This window comes from Lactuca virosa, chromosome 3 (assembly GCF_052849685.1).
Source record: "Lactuca virosa cultivar CGN04683 chromosome 3, Lactuca_virosa_CGN04683_v6, whole genome shotgun sequence".
Classification (NCBI taxonomy): domain Eukaryota; kingdom Viridiplantae; phylum Streptophyta; class Magnoliopsida; order Asterales; family Asteraceae; genus Lactuca; species Lactuca virosa.
The window spans coordinates 203,286,778-203,302,725 of NC_136428.1; positions in this window are offsets into that span (position 1 = coordinate 203,286,778).

Here is a 15,948-nt window from a genome sequence, read left to right on the forward strand (position 1 = left end):
CTAACTGCACATACGTAGGTTGTACTCTAACTTTAGATGGCCATACTTTCAAGATAGACCTCATGCCGGTCCCAATTAAAAGTTTCGACGTCATTATCAGCATGGATTGGTTGAGTCTTCATCGCGCCGACATCTTGTGCTTTGAAAAAGCAGTTCGTCTTAACCTCCCTAACAGCGAAACCCTAGTTATCTACAGCGACAAACCTAGTACGAACCTTCGCATCATTTCGTGTATACAAGCTCAGAAGTGCTTGCGAAAGGAATATCATGCATTCCTCGCACACATCGTCGATACGAGTCAAGAAGTGAAAGATATTCAGAACATCCCAGAAGTACGCGACTTTCTCGACATCTTTCCAGAAGAACTTCCAGGATTACCACCCCAACGCCAAGTCGAGTTCAGAATCGAATTAGTGCCAGGAGCTACTCTAGTAGCAAAATCTCCATATCGTCTGGCACCAGCGGAGATGCAGGAACTTTCCAGTCAGCTTAGCGAACTTCTCCAGAAGGGATTCATTAGGCCAAGCTTCTCACCATGGGGAGCACCGGTCTTGTTCGTCAAGAAGAAAGACGGATCGTTTCGTATTTGCATCGACTACAGAGAACTCAACAAGCTTACCATTAAGAATCGTTATCCCTTACCCCGCATTGACGATTTATTTGATCAACTTCAAGGAGCCAACTACTTCTCGAAGATAGATCTACGATCCGGGTACCACCAACTACGAGTGTTAGAGGAGGATGTTCCCAAGACAGCCTTCCGAACTCGTTATGGGCACTATGAATTCGTAGTGATGTCATTCGGATTAACTAACGCGCCCGCAGTATTCATGGATTCAATGAATGGGGTGTGTCGTCCTTACTTGGATCAGTTCTTCATCGTCTTCATTGATGACATACTCATCTAATCTCGTAGTAAGGAAGAACATAGTCAACATCTTCGTCAAGTCTTAGAAACATTGCGATCGGAGAAGCTCTATGCGAAGTTCTCCAAGTGCGAATTTTGGATTCTAAGAGTCGAATTCTTGGGCCACGTAGTTAGTGAAGAGGGAATTCACGTGGACCCTTCCAAAATCAAGGCCATTGAGAACTGGTTAGCACCGAAGACACCTACAGAAATTCGTCAATTTCTAGGTCTCGCTGGCTACTATCGCAAGTTCATTCAGAACTTCTCCCGAATTGCGAAACCTCTTACAACACTGACCCAGAAAGGTGTGGCCTTTGACTGGGAAGAGAAGCAAGAGAGAGCGTTCCAAACGCTCAAGCGAGCCTTGTGCACCTCACCAATTGTATCCCTCCCCGAAGGGATAGAAGACTTCGTTGTCTATTGCGATGCTTCAAATCAAGGGCTCGGCTGTGTTCTGATGCAACGAGGTAAGGTCATCGCCTATGCCTCAAGACAGCTGAAGACACACGAGGTCAACTACACCACCCACGATCTTAAACTAGGAGCAGTTGTGTTTGCTCTGAAGATCTGGAGACACTACCTGTATGGTACAAAAAGTACTATCTTTACATACCACAAAAGCTTACAACATATATTCAACCAGAAGGAGCTCAACATGAGACAACGACGGTGGGTCGAGCTACTCAGTGATTACGAATGTGAAATTCGTTATCATCCGGGTAAAGCCAACGTAGTAGCCGACGCCCTAAGTCGGAAAGAATACTCTGGTCGTAGAGTCAAATCATTGACTATGACTATCCATTCACACTTGTCCATGCAAATTAAGGAGGCTCAGCTCGACACTTTGAAACCTGAAAATGTGGCGAGTGAAACCCTAAGAGGGATGGATAAGAATTTGGAAGTCAAGGGTGGCGGAGCCTTATACCTCATTAATCGGATCTGGACACCGAAACACGGTGGCTTCAGAGACTTGGTCATGACCGAGGCACACAACACTCGTTATTCCGTCCACCCAGGTTCAGATAAGATGTATCTGGATCTTAAAAAGCTATACTGGTGGCCTAACATGAAAGTAGAGATTGCTACCTTCGTAAGTAAATGCCTTACTTGCGCCAAGGTCAAGGTCGAATACCAGAAACCCTCCCGTCTTCTACAACAGCCGGAGGTACCTGAATGGAAGTGGGAGCGGATCACTATGGACTTCATAACCAAGTTGCCCAAGACAACGGGTGGACTTGATACCATATGGGTCATCGTCGACAGATTGACCAAGTCCGCACACTTCCTGCCTATCAAAGAAACAGAAAAGATGGAGAAGCTTACAAGAACCTACATTCGGGAGATTGTACGCCTGCACGGTGTTCCCATATCCATTATCTCGGACAGAGATAATAGATTCACTTCGAGGTTCTGGCAGTCGCTACAAAGTTCCCTAGGAACTAGGCTGGACATGAGTACAGCCTACCATGCACAGACCAACGGACAAAGTGAGAGAACTATCCAAACCTTGGAAGATATGTTGCGAGCCTGTGTGATCGACTTTGGGAAGGCATGGGATACTCATTTACCCCTTGTCGAATTTTCCTACAACAACAGTTATCACACGAGTATAAAGGCTGCTCCATTCGAAGCCCTCTATGGCCGAAAGTGCAGATCCCCTATGTGTTGGGCTGAGGTGGGAGATACCCAGTTATCTAAAGTACGAGTTCCTGAAAGCACTCTCACAGGTCCGGAGATCATTCGGGTAACGACAGAGAGGATCGTTCAGATTCGTGAACGATTGAAAGCCTCTAGAGACCGACAGAAAAGCTACGCTGATAAGCGAAGGAAACCGTTGGAATTCCAGGTGGGCGACCGTGTTCTTTTGAAGGTCTCACCCTGGAAGGGCTTGATACGCTTCGGAAAGCGTGGAAAGCTAAATCCAAGGTACATAGGGCCTTTCAAGATTCTCGGAAGAATCGGCCCTGTAGCTTACAAACTTAACTTACCACGCGAACTCAGTAACGTATATTCTACTTTCCACGTCTCGAACTTGAAAAAGTGTATGTCCGACGAGACTCTTGTAATCCCACTCGACGAGATCGAGATCAACAAGAGCCTCAGCTTCATGGAAGAACCAGTAGAGATCATGGACCGGGAGGTCAAGCAAACGAAACAAAGCCGCATCCCGATAGTGAAGGTTCGCTGGAACGCCAAGCGAGGACCAGAATTCACTTGGGAGCGAGAGGATCAGATGAAACTGAAATATCCTCGTCTTTTTACTTAGTTATTTGTAACTACTTATTTGCTTAAACTCTAATTTCGGGACGAAATTACTTCTAACGGGGGGATGATGTGACAACCCGAAATTTCTACTCTGTATAACCATCCACTTCAATAGAAGTCAGAACAGTTTCTACTAACTTTCAAGCTTTCTGGAATAAGTTTGAGGGTTTTAAGATTAGTACTTCAGGAGATATTAGGAGAGAGGATGCCCTAGGGTTTATTGTGCAACAATAATATTCCAAAACTCCAAGAGTTTGGAGTTTATGGCCTAAACAAAGGTGTTTACGGCCGTAAACCCCAAGGGTATAAATATGGCACTTAGCCATTTTTAACACTTTTTCACAATTTCAAAGCTAGAACTCAAATCCTCTCAAGTATCATCCGATTTTTCTTCTTGATCTTCAACTTTGTAAGTGTTTCTATCCCTAAAAAGTTGATATCTTACTTAATCTAGTGATCTTACATGATTCCATCCGTGAAATCATTCCAAAAGTGTAGATCTTCAAGTTTCACCAAGAACACACACTAGTGTTCTTGGACTTTTAGCACCTTTCAAGCTTCTCTATTGTAAGTACTCTTACCCTAGTGTGTTATAAGGCTAGTTACACTTCTTAATCACCTAGAAAACACATGGAATCAAAGGATCAAAGGTGTTTACGGTCCAAGAACACCTTGGACCGTAAACCCTAACAAAGGGGCCAAAGTGGCCCTAGTCCCTTACCAAGCCTTGGAAACTAGCCTAGACCCCTTCCTTGATCTGCTTAGTACTTGAAAACATCAAAAGACCATAAACCATTTGGGTTTACGGCTGTAAACCCAAGGAGAAGTGGTCCAAAGACCGTAAACTCCCTAAAGGAGTGAAATGGTGCCCTAATCTCGTCCTAAGGCTTAAACATGAAATAGGAATGCTTCTTATGATTTTAATGGCTTCAAAACACAAAATGGTCAAGTACCATGAGTTTACGGCTGTAAACTCATGGGTTTACGACCGTAAACTCAATGAGTTATGGGTTTACGACCGTAAACTCAATAAGAGTTGGTCACAAAACCGTAAACTCCAAAGGAGTTTACCCTTGAACCCTAAACTCAATTACAAGGTCCTACCACCCTTAGATACAATCCTTAGGACTTATAGCACTTAAATCAAGTGTTTTACATGTCTTAGGATGTCTTAAATTTGGTTAATTAGTTGTTTTATGACTAATTGGATACATATATGTGTGATTATATGTTAACTAGGATCTTTGTGTGTGTACAAGTCTTCACTAGACACCTAGCATCCTATCCATTCCGTTCATACAAACCACCCACTACAGGTGAGTTCATACCCCCTTAATCAATCTTTTAAATGATTTTAAATGCTTTCATGGGGGGGGGGGGAATACAAGTAGAAAACAGGAAGTTATAGAATCAATCACATGTGATTTATAACTGTGTTTTCAAACAACTGATTTCACATACTTCAAAATGTGATAAACACAATGCTTTTCAGTTATTTTTACTTTGTTATCAACAAATTACTTTTGAATTATTTTATAAACTGACATCAAGTCATTATTATTTATTGTTCAAAACTCTTAAATGTTTTACAAAGCCTCTTTCAATTTACTGTTAAAAACCATATCTATACACTTATGTTTTATGTATATATGTATTGATATGAGAGCTTTCATTCTTTCTTCAGTTCCAACACTCTTGAGTAGCAAGGGTGTATAAACCTACTTAGACATTCAATTTACATTCCAGTAAACTATTATAGGTATAGGTTAGGGGATACAAATTACTATTCCTATTACAAGGAATTATACAAGAGTCAGTTCATTTATGAGTCTATACTACTATATGGAGAGATACTATTACATGTTTCCAGAGAGAAATACTATATCTATACAGAGAGAAATACTATATATATACTATACGGGACTGACCATCCTACTCATGGCTGCTAGCTACAGCGGGACCTGTTCATCAATGGATGATCTCGGTTGTACTGTTCGGCGAGTTTCCACGCCGTGTTTATCCTAAGGCAAAAGGATACGATTTCAATGATTATATAATTTTCCCTATTACTTTTATTTTGTGACATATTCACATAAACGATGAAGTAGACTATATTTTTATAATAATAGTTGTTCAGGGAAAAATCTTCATTGATACAAAAGTGCAAACCTTCAAAGCATTCGGGTCTTGGTAGAAGACTACTTTTTATACTAGTAGGAAATATGGGATTTTCTAGGGTTTTCACACTTATACTAAATGTTTTATTAAACATTTACAAGTCTTTCATAACAGCTTTTCGAATCAATGACACCATAATACTTATGAATTCACCAGCTTTATGCTGATCTACACTTTCAAAATAACTTGTATTCTCAGGTCACCAGTAGACAGGTACGATGACCAGGTTTTGAGAAGACGGAGCACAGACAAGACTCGTCTTTTATTTTGATTACATATTTTGGTGTCTTATTACTATGAAAGAACACTCATGTATTAAAACTTTACTTTTAATTCAATGGATGATGTTGTTGCTTGTTTACTACTTTGCACTGTTATGATACTTACATGACGTCCTCCACCCCCGAACGTTTCCGCCGTTCCGGTTTTGGGGTGTGACAGTATTGATTCCTGATAAGAGGATAGAATGGCTTGAATAGAGTATGTTGGTTATTTATTCCGTTGTTCGAGTGCTGATTTCTTTGTGCTTTGTGGGACTCTTAGCAATGTGAGTTAGCTATTAAGTGAATATGCTAAGTCACATGTGCCACATACTGGATAATCTCAGAGTGATGGACTTGACCCTATTGCGCAACTCCCGTTTGAGTCCAATCGTTCTAGGATTGAGTCTTTTACTCGAAGGATGATCTGATCTTTGTTGCATGTAACTATATTCATGATGTAGCTAGTTGTTATTAATGGGAATCCTTCAGTAGTTGAGGGCAGGGTAAGGTCGGGAACCTAAGAAAGCCTAGGATGTGCTTCAGTGGGTTAGTGGAGCAGTTTAGTAAGTTTTGGCACATTGGTTTGAGGAAGCGACTTAGAGGATTCGGGAGGATTGCTGAGCAAAGTATGGATAGGTGTGGAAGGTAGTATTGGTATGGTACTACTGAAAGCACAAGATCCATACTCGAGTCGGTGAAAATCTTGGAGAATCTAAGAATCTTATGGGGGGAGGATTCTTGAGCATGTTTTGATTGTTGGCTTGTCATATTTCAGTGTGGAGATGAGCACTTAGGGTGATGGTTCTTGTTTTGGTTCAGGTTCTGGTTCGAGTTCCGGCTTAGGTGCAGGTGCTGAGCCGATTAGCGAGCAGTTGCGATAGTTTATTTCATCGGAGATTTCTCTTAGTATTTCGGAGATCTTGGATGAGCGCTTGGGCACGTTCCGTGCTGAGATTATGGCTGTTATTGGAGCTCGCACTCTTTCTTTCTGAGAGTTTCGTGCTTGTGGAGCTCCTGCATTCCATGGGGAAAGGGACCCCATTGTCAGTAAGAGGTGGTTAGCGGATATGGCCAACACGTTCATGACGAGTTTCTGCCCCGAGGAGGCGAATGTCAGATATGCTTCCTACCTATTGAAGGACAAGGCAAGGGATTGGTGGGAAGATGTTGGTAGTGAGTTGGATGAAGATGTTATTGATGCTATGTCATGGGATGACTTCTCGACCAGGTTCCAGGATGAGTTTGCTCTGGCGATTGAGGTACAGTAGTTGACGTGAGAGTTAATGGATCTCCGCCAGACTACTGAGACTGTGGCAGAGATCGCTGCCAAGTTCCGGGAGAGAGATTTATTGGTACCGATGTACACCGCAGATGAGGAAATGAAGAAGGTGAGGTATCATGATATGCCACGGGATGACATCAGGGAGTTCGTGAGTATTTCAGGTTGCGAGACCCTGAATGATATGGTTTCTAGAGCCCGAGAATAGGAGATCGACTTGGAGCACCTCGAGAAGAGGAGATCAGATCAGGTGCATATAGTGGAGGGTCCCGGGAAGAGACCCAAGATTTCCAATCAGCGTTTAAAAGGCCAATAGGGCCGGAGTCAGTGCAGCACGTGCGGGAAACTGCACGATGGAGTTTGTCGTTCTAGAGGCTTGGGTTGCTACAAGTGTGGCATTGTTGGTCACGTGTAACGTCTCAAATTTCAAGACCAAAAATTTCATCTTTGATATAACAATTAAGAAAACATTTATAAGAAAACAAAATTGAGTCATATCATTTCATAAAAACCATAATCTCATGTCTCAAAATCATATTGTAAAAATAGTAACAATGTCAGAGTACAATCCCAAGAAATCTCATGGTGCAGAAATCCTGCATGTGTGTGATGTGCCGCTACCGCGCCGACTCCTTCCCCTTCGTTGTAGAGGTACCTGAAGCAGAACTGAAAACTGTAAGCACGAAGCTTAGTGATTTCCCCCATCATATCACATACCATACAAAATCATAACAAAACATACTGCCGGGCAATTCTGGGGTAGCCGACCTACCCGGTCCGACCATTCTGGGGTGCCAACCTACCCTGTCAAGCAGTTATGGGGTGTTGACCTACCCATGTCAAGCCATTCTGGGGTGCTGACCTACCCATCGGTCCTAACAACCGAACCCTGGGGACTATCTCACCCCCTGCTACTACTACCACATATATCATAACATAACATACTGACAAGCATATCTGGGGTGCCCAACGTACCCTTCGGTCCTAACAACCGAACTTGGGGACTATTCCCCTCCTACTCCCACTATCACATGTAACATATCATGCTAGCACATACACATATCAGGTAGTAGCAAACCTAGATGAATATCACAAAGACAATCATCTAAGATACAACTCCAACTAGTGGGCCGACATTGTGGTCGTAGACCCACCGCTACTGGAAGGTAACTCATCTCGCAAAGCTGAGTGTCAAATCTCACGGGAAGTAACCTCTAACAGCTGCTCCGATGACTTCCGGCTATCAAAAACATAATAATACCCAATCAGCATCTATAACACCACCTAGGGTAAAATGACCATTTTACCCCTTGGTCCGATTGGAAAATTCATAAGTCCCAATTCTAGCTTATTAAGCCCGGCCCTATTATGGCCTAACAAGGACTCCCTAAGGGCCCACTAATTGCCCAATTTCTGAATTGGGCCGTAACCCCCAAATGGGCCCAAAAGTTCCAAGTCCGAAAATAATAATTCCAAAGGGGTCCAATTACGGCCCAATAGGCCCAATACTCTATTTCCAGATTCCCAAATTCAAACTTATACTTCTCAGTGGGCCACGAGGCCCAAAAGTGCAGGCTCATTTTCTTAAGGCCCAAAGGCCAAAAACATTCATTCTGCATGCGTACGCGCGGCGTACTTGGCACGTACGCCCAGCGTACGCTGGCCTTGACCAGAACGGGGAGTTGACCTGGTACGCGCGGCGTACCAGGGAGTACGCCCAGCGTACTGGCCAGCTTCTTTGGGACTTCATTCATGACTTATTCTATTAAGTCCTTATGTCCAAAATGCAGATCCAGATCCTTTAAGACATCCTAAACCATAAAGTCACGAACTTTATGTGCTTGCATGCATGGTTGGGGTCAAAACATGATTTTGGTCCTTTTAACAAACTCTAAGACGCACCAACACTTGCATGGTTGTGGCTTAACCACCAAGGTCTGATTTTTATGACTCTTAGTGCCTCTAAGAGCCCAAAAGGACAGCTATTATGGTCTGAAATCATTAAAATGCAAGAAGCCTCAACAATAGAGTCCATAAGTAACCTTAAACACCCCCATAAACAAATCTAAGAATATAATGGCCAAGGTTGGAACTTGATACCTCAAATAAGTCAGAAATGGTGTTAATCTTTTGGATCTACAAGCTCTTGGTGGATCCTTGCTCCTTCTTCAAGTTCCTTTCTCTTCCAAGCACAAAACTACACCAAATTACTCTCAAATGGCTTCCAAATCACAAGGACACACAAAAGTAGGCTAGGGTTTTCGTGGAGGCTGTATAAGGGTGAAGGGAGGCTGAACAAATAGGGGAAATGTTCTTTATATAGGGATTAAACCCTAATTTTAGGGTTTAAAGAGCTGCACACATACGTTGGGCGTACGTGCTTGGCCTCCGCGCTTCCTACTCACGAGTTCGTTGGGCATACCTGGCAATGTATGCCCCGCGTACCCAGTTTCCTCAGCCCACTAGCAAGGCCCAAAGGTCAAAGCCCAAACCAAACAACTCCACACTTTAATTAGGATGATTAATAATAATACCTGGAAAATCCTGGATGCTACAAATCTCCCCCACTTGAATTAGACTTCGTCCTCGAAGTCTGTGACGACCGTCAAATTCTGGTCAAGTCAAAGTCAAACTAAGGCAACAAGTCAAACCAGTCAACTCAGTCAACCCTTGTATATTAGAGTTTACAGTATGTAATTATTGAACAGTTCGCTAATTTAAAGAGAAAACATCAATTGGAAAATTCGTGTATTTAATTTTCCTTAGCCTTGATAGTGCTAAACAATGAAACAAAGCGATAAAACACTATTGCACACTCATCGGGAGTGTGTAGGACACTAAATCATGGCTTAACGGGGTTTACAGACCTTGCGTTGCGAAGCCGGATGCTCAAAAAGGTCATAAATGGAACCTCTCTAAATCTCCTTCACTCTATCTCTCTCTATTCGAAATCTCTCCCAAATCTCTCTCAAAAGTTCCCGTAACTTTTTGTAATCATTTGGGCCATCCCGACCCTTAACCGGGTCAAAAACCGCTTAAAACAGGGTAAAAACGGGTAAAATACCCTTAAGGACCCGAAACCTACCTTATAGGGCCGAAGCCTCTTAGGGCCGAAAGTCCCCTTAAGGGACCGAACTGCTGAGAAGCGAACCCCAAGAACCGAACCTGCCCTTCGGACCGAACCTCGCCTGACCCGAACCCGAAGCCTCTCGGACCGAACTCTACCTTCGCTTTCGCTCCTAAGCCTTTCGGTCCATTTCGCTTCTTACTCCTTTCGCCTCGTTTCGCCTTCGGGCCCAGCAGCCTTAGGACCGAACCTCGGCCTAGCACTGAGAGGTCTCGCAGGTTGCCATTTTCTTCCCGGTTTTCGACTAGTTTTGCGTTCTAAGCCCGATTTTAATTATTTTAACGCGGGATTTTCACCTAAAACTTTATTTTAACATATAAGGCCCCATATTTATTAATTAATCATGTTTCTCGGGATAAATCTTATCCAAGATTTAGTGGGTAAAGTACAAGAGGTGGAGTGTTGACTTTTCCTTAGTTTATGACACAAGCAACCACCTACACCCACTCTATGACCAGTCACACCTCCCCACCATCCCTAGTCACTTCCTTGTGCTTTCCCATCAATCATCAGCCCCTCCCACATTCTAAGAGCTGGAGCAAATCAACCTCTCTCCTCATTTTCACTCACTTGCTCTCATTTCACCAAAAATCAAACATAAGTTTTCTCTCAAACTTTTTCTCTCTATTTCGAGACTCCAAGGCTGATCATCAAGCTTTATTCTACTCTTGGTAAGTATAATTCATCCTCCTTGTGATTATTACACTTCATTCTACTCCAATCATCGATTGCTTACACAAACTCCATCACCTTGATGTTAGATTCTCAAAAATCTTCAAGGCATCTTCCAGTGTTCTCGAGTTGAACACTTCCCTTCTCCAACATTCATCTACTGAAATCACATAAGGTGAGTTCATACCCCTACATTTTCATGTTTTCTTATGTTTTAAGGGGGGGAATACAAGTTAAAACACCAAGAACACAACTAAATTCTTCTAACAACTTTCATCAGAAAATTTGGACTCCATTCACGGACTGTTTTGGTCAACTTAAACATTTTTGTTTTCAAAACTGTACAAGGTGCAAGTAGTTCAAGTTCTTAGCTTTAAAATGGATACTTGCACATCTCCATAAGATTTTTCTACAATTTATGGTGATTTTTACAAAACTGCCTATCATTTCAAGAATCAATCCGGACCAGTCTGTGATTATGGACGTTTTCACCTAAGTTGGATGTCACTAAAAATCGTGAGAAAATTTATGAACAAACTAGACTCATTTTCCAAACTCTCAGAATTTACGGATTCAGATTTGGACCTTTGATGATTTTTCTACAAATTTTCTTTGAACAGTAATAGAAATTGTTAACAACAGAAAAATGCTATCAATTTCATTACATCCTGTAACATGTTGAGCAAGGTGTATATCTTTATGTGATTATATGTTATTGCATTATATGACATTTTGCCTTAGTATAAGGACATACAACAGTTAACAAATGGATTTTTGCTAGATAAAGCATAGAAATAATAAGTTGTTATAATCAAGGTACATCCATTACATACAAACATTTGGATAAACTATGTTAAGTATAGTTTACATACATTACTACTACTACCCTTGTTTTGATAAACTATAATAGGTATAGTTTATGATACATTACATAATACATACATTTCAAAAGGGTACATTTATACAGAGAGGATTTTCATTACACAACACGTAATTCCGTTAATGACTTTGTGAGACATTCGCTTCACTATACAAATAAGTCCTGTATTGTAACCAGAGTCTCCTGGAGGGAGAGCGTGATAGTTGTATATAGATCTATATTGGGTCTGACAAACCCACACCTTAACTGCATGCAACAGTTAGACCGGCAGGTCTGGGGTGACATATGTCATAACATTTCCGACGCCTGAAGAACGTCGTTTCAGGCCAACTAGGTCATAGCATGGTTATAATAACTCACAGAAAGTATTAACAAACATAGGAATTTACGGGAATTTCATAGAAATCAAACGCGTTTATATCGATTTAAACTTACATTATTTTCTATAAGTAAGAAAGGTTACTTATACATTTTGGTCTTTGGATATAAGACTACATCACACATTTTAAGGAAAATATCGGATTTTTCTGGAACAAACATTACATTTACAAGAGAGAGGTTTTTATCAATACAAAACAAAAGCTTATGAACTCACCAACCTTTGTGTTGACACTTTTTCAAACAACTTGTATTCTCAGGAAATCACTAAACAGGTAACCAAGTGCATTTTGAGGATGGGACGTTAAGGCGTCAGACATTTCATATTTTTGTCAACATATTGTAATTGATTTGGAAACATGTAATTCATACAATGATGTAACTCTTTCAATTATATATGTTGGTTGTGTTTGCTTGAATTACTATTGCCATTGTGGTTATGATACTATACATGAAGTCCTCCACCCCCGGACGTTTCCACCATCCTTGGTGTGGGGGTGTGACAGATTGGTATCAGAGCACGGTTTATAGTGAATTAAGTATATCAAACCACATAAGATATATAAACTATAAACACGTTTGGGACTAAAAGTCTCTGATTTGAACATTTTCAAATGACTGTACTTTTAGAAAGTAAACGGTCTCTCGTTAAAAGTATAAGTACATGCATACATGCTCGCATAGAGTCGTAGTTTAGGAAAACATAAAGTAAAAGAGGAGGAGTTGTTAGTTACGAGTATGCCTTGCAATATGTGGTCAAGTCTGGGATGGATATAGCCTGATCAACTATATCTGTCCGAGAAGTGACCTGCATATATTGAGGGATAGTCGTAGTGGACAACAAATCTGACAACCTAACATCACCCTACAATGAATACGCTAAGAACCAAACATAACATTTAAAATACTATAGGAGTATTTTGAGAGTTTATAACTCGACATTTTAGATTCATTTCATACCTCTTACACCCCTATTCTCGAACAGACAACATGGCGGGATTCCATCTACCTGGAGACCCTTACTTCCCTAATGAGGGAAACGTTGGATGGCTCGAGGCAGAACCCGAGGAGATGATCGAGGAAGATCCTGAGGAAGACCCCGAAGATCCTGAGGAAGACCCCGAAGAGGTTGAGGAAGAAGAGGAACCTGAGGAAGAAGAGGAAATGGAGGACAACGAAGAAGAAGAAGAACCAGAGGAGGAAGTCATCAACCCTCCTTACATCGCCAGGGTGCCTGCGAACCGCTTTGGCTACAACGGGCCTGAACCCCATTGGGCAACAGTGATCGAGCGATGGGGCCGTCAGCAACGACAACGATCACCATTTGGTGATCAACGAGGTTACTACGACCTCAGCCACGGGGGACCGGCTGACAGAGCGCTTCCAGTCATGATTCAACAAATAACTAACATCAATGATCGCGGTAGGGCGACGACAGATCGAGTTCGGGAGCTGAGCGCCATCATAGAGTCTACCACTGCTCGTACTAGAGACATAGAGCGGGACTCCCACTACAAAAATCAACTCATTCAGGACCTTCTCGCTGCTCGCGCGGAAGCAAGGGAGTATCGGGAAAGATACTTGGCGCTTGAGGAGAGAATGGTTGCAACCGAACGGAGATTAGCAGAACTGCAAGGCGCATCGACATCATCCCAAGCTCCATCAGGGAAGGATCGTCGTGAGTAGGATTCATTACTACCCACACAACTTCGTAGTATAGGTTTATGAGCATGCGTTGGTGCTACTCTTTTGTATGTAGGTTGACCCTGCGATTAAGTGATTACACTATTCAAGGGGCTTTTGTGCTGTCGAAACTATCTTTTACAATGATGTAATGTAGACCTTTATGAGGTCAAATTTTCTCCAAAACAATGTGTACTAAAAGTTATCAATGAATTTGGCATGCATTTTACTTCATTGGATGTTGACATGAGATTTTACTATATGGTATTACAAACAACTTACAACTGATAAATCTAAGATTTTTAAGTGTACCTCGTCGTTATGTGTAATTAAAGAAGTAATCGACCTAGAAATGGTGAGTCCGCCTTAGGACCTGTTCCTTGTTTGGGTGGTGGATTTAGGGCAGACTCATTAGTATCAACAGCTTATTAAAATTTTAATTACACATAACTGGGGCACATCGAGCGAATCTTAGGAGTGGGTCAGACACGGAACCGAACACATGACTCCGTTTGAGTCACCACTATTTAATTCATAAGTTTAATTGCATAAACTTTTTCTATGAATTACTTGTTGATGCAATAAAGTCGAGATATAATACAAATGAGATAAAACAAGTAACACTCGACTCGTTATTACTATTGAAGTCTTACCGACTTGTCATTTTAAAAACTTGTGACAGAACTATGACGCCAAGGAGAAGACCAAGGCCTTCCAGCAGCGCAGCACCACCTCCTCCGCCGCCGCCTCCACAATTTGATCCGGCAATGTTCCAGGCTGCAGTAGCAGCAGCTGTGGCGGCAGCTATGTCGCAAATCAGCACAAATGGCAGTGGTGGATCTGGATCTGGTGCTACACCCTCTAACCAGGGCGACAGTTCGGGGCGCACAAAGGAATGCACCTACAAGGATTTCACAAATGGCAAACCCGACCTTTTCAATGGAACCGGGGGAGTCATCACACTAATGCAATGGTTCGAAAGGACCGAAGCGTTCTTCGAAGTATGTGCTTGCCCTGAGGCAAGCAAGGTCAAATATGCGGCTTTCACTCTCACTGGTAGGGCGCTCACTTGGTGGAACGGTCGAGTTAAGTCACTCACTCTCGCGATGGCTAACTCCATAAGCTGGGAAGACTTGAAAGCTTTGATGATGAAGGAGTACTGCCCGAGAGGCGAGGTTCAAAAGTTGGAACAAGAACTCTGGAACCTCAAGATGTCGGTCTCCGACCTTGAAACTTACACCACCCGATTTAATGACTTGGCTCTCCTCTGCCCAGCAATGGTCACTCCAGAGGAGAAGAAGGTGGAGCGATACCTTTGGGGACTGTCTCCTCAAGTTCAAAGTAGTGTTTTGGCTTCAAGGCCAACTACTTTTGACAGTGCCAAGGAACTGGCACAACAACTCATTGACCACCGAGCCAGTCATAACACTATAACCACTACCCACGATCAGTCAAGAAGAGAGAACAACAAAAGAAAATTTTGAAACAATAAAAAGAAGCAACCGACACAGGACCCTGCCAAGAAGCAACAGACTGTTGCTGTCCTTGCTGCCACTACTGCTACCACTCCAGCACCACCGAAGCAATATGCTGGAAATCTCCCTAAGTGCAACAAGTGCAACTTCCACCACAATGGTGCTTGTCGGGAACTGCACTGCAAAAACTGCGACAGGAAAGGGCATACCGCTCGTCTCTGTAAAGCGCCAGCACGACCGAGCAACCAAGTAGCCAATGTTGGGGCAAGCCAAACCTGCTATGGATGTGGTGACGCAGGACACTTCAAGAGAAACTGCCCCAAAGCACAAGCTTTTAATGCTGGTGGTGTAGGGAGAGTCCTGGCCATGGGACATGGAGAAGCAATCAAGGACCCCACGGTGGTTACCGGTACGTTTCTCCTCAATAACTCTTATGCATGCGTACTTTTCGATAGTGGAGCGGAGAGGAGTTTTGTGAGCCATCAATTCAAACATTTACTTAAACAAGACCCCCAATTACTAAAAGACACATACGTCGTAGAAATGGCAAACGGAAAGGCAAAGCGCGCTAGCGATATATACTCAGGGTGTACCCTCAGTCTAGATAATCATTCATTTAAAATAGACCTAATGCCGGTAACAATAAAAAGTTCCGACATAATCATCGGTATGGATTGGTTAAGTTCTCATCGTGCTGACATTCTATGTTACGAAAGGGCCGTTCGCCTCAATCTGCCAAACGGCGAAACCCTTCTCGTCTACGGTGATAAACCCAGTGCAAACTTACAAATCATCTCTTGCGTCAAGGCTCGAAAGTATCTCCGAAAGGAATACCACGCCT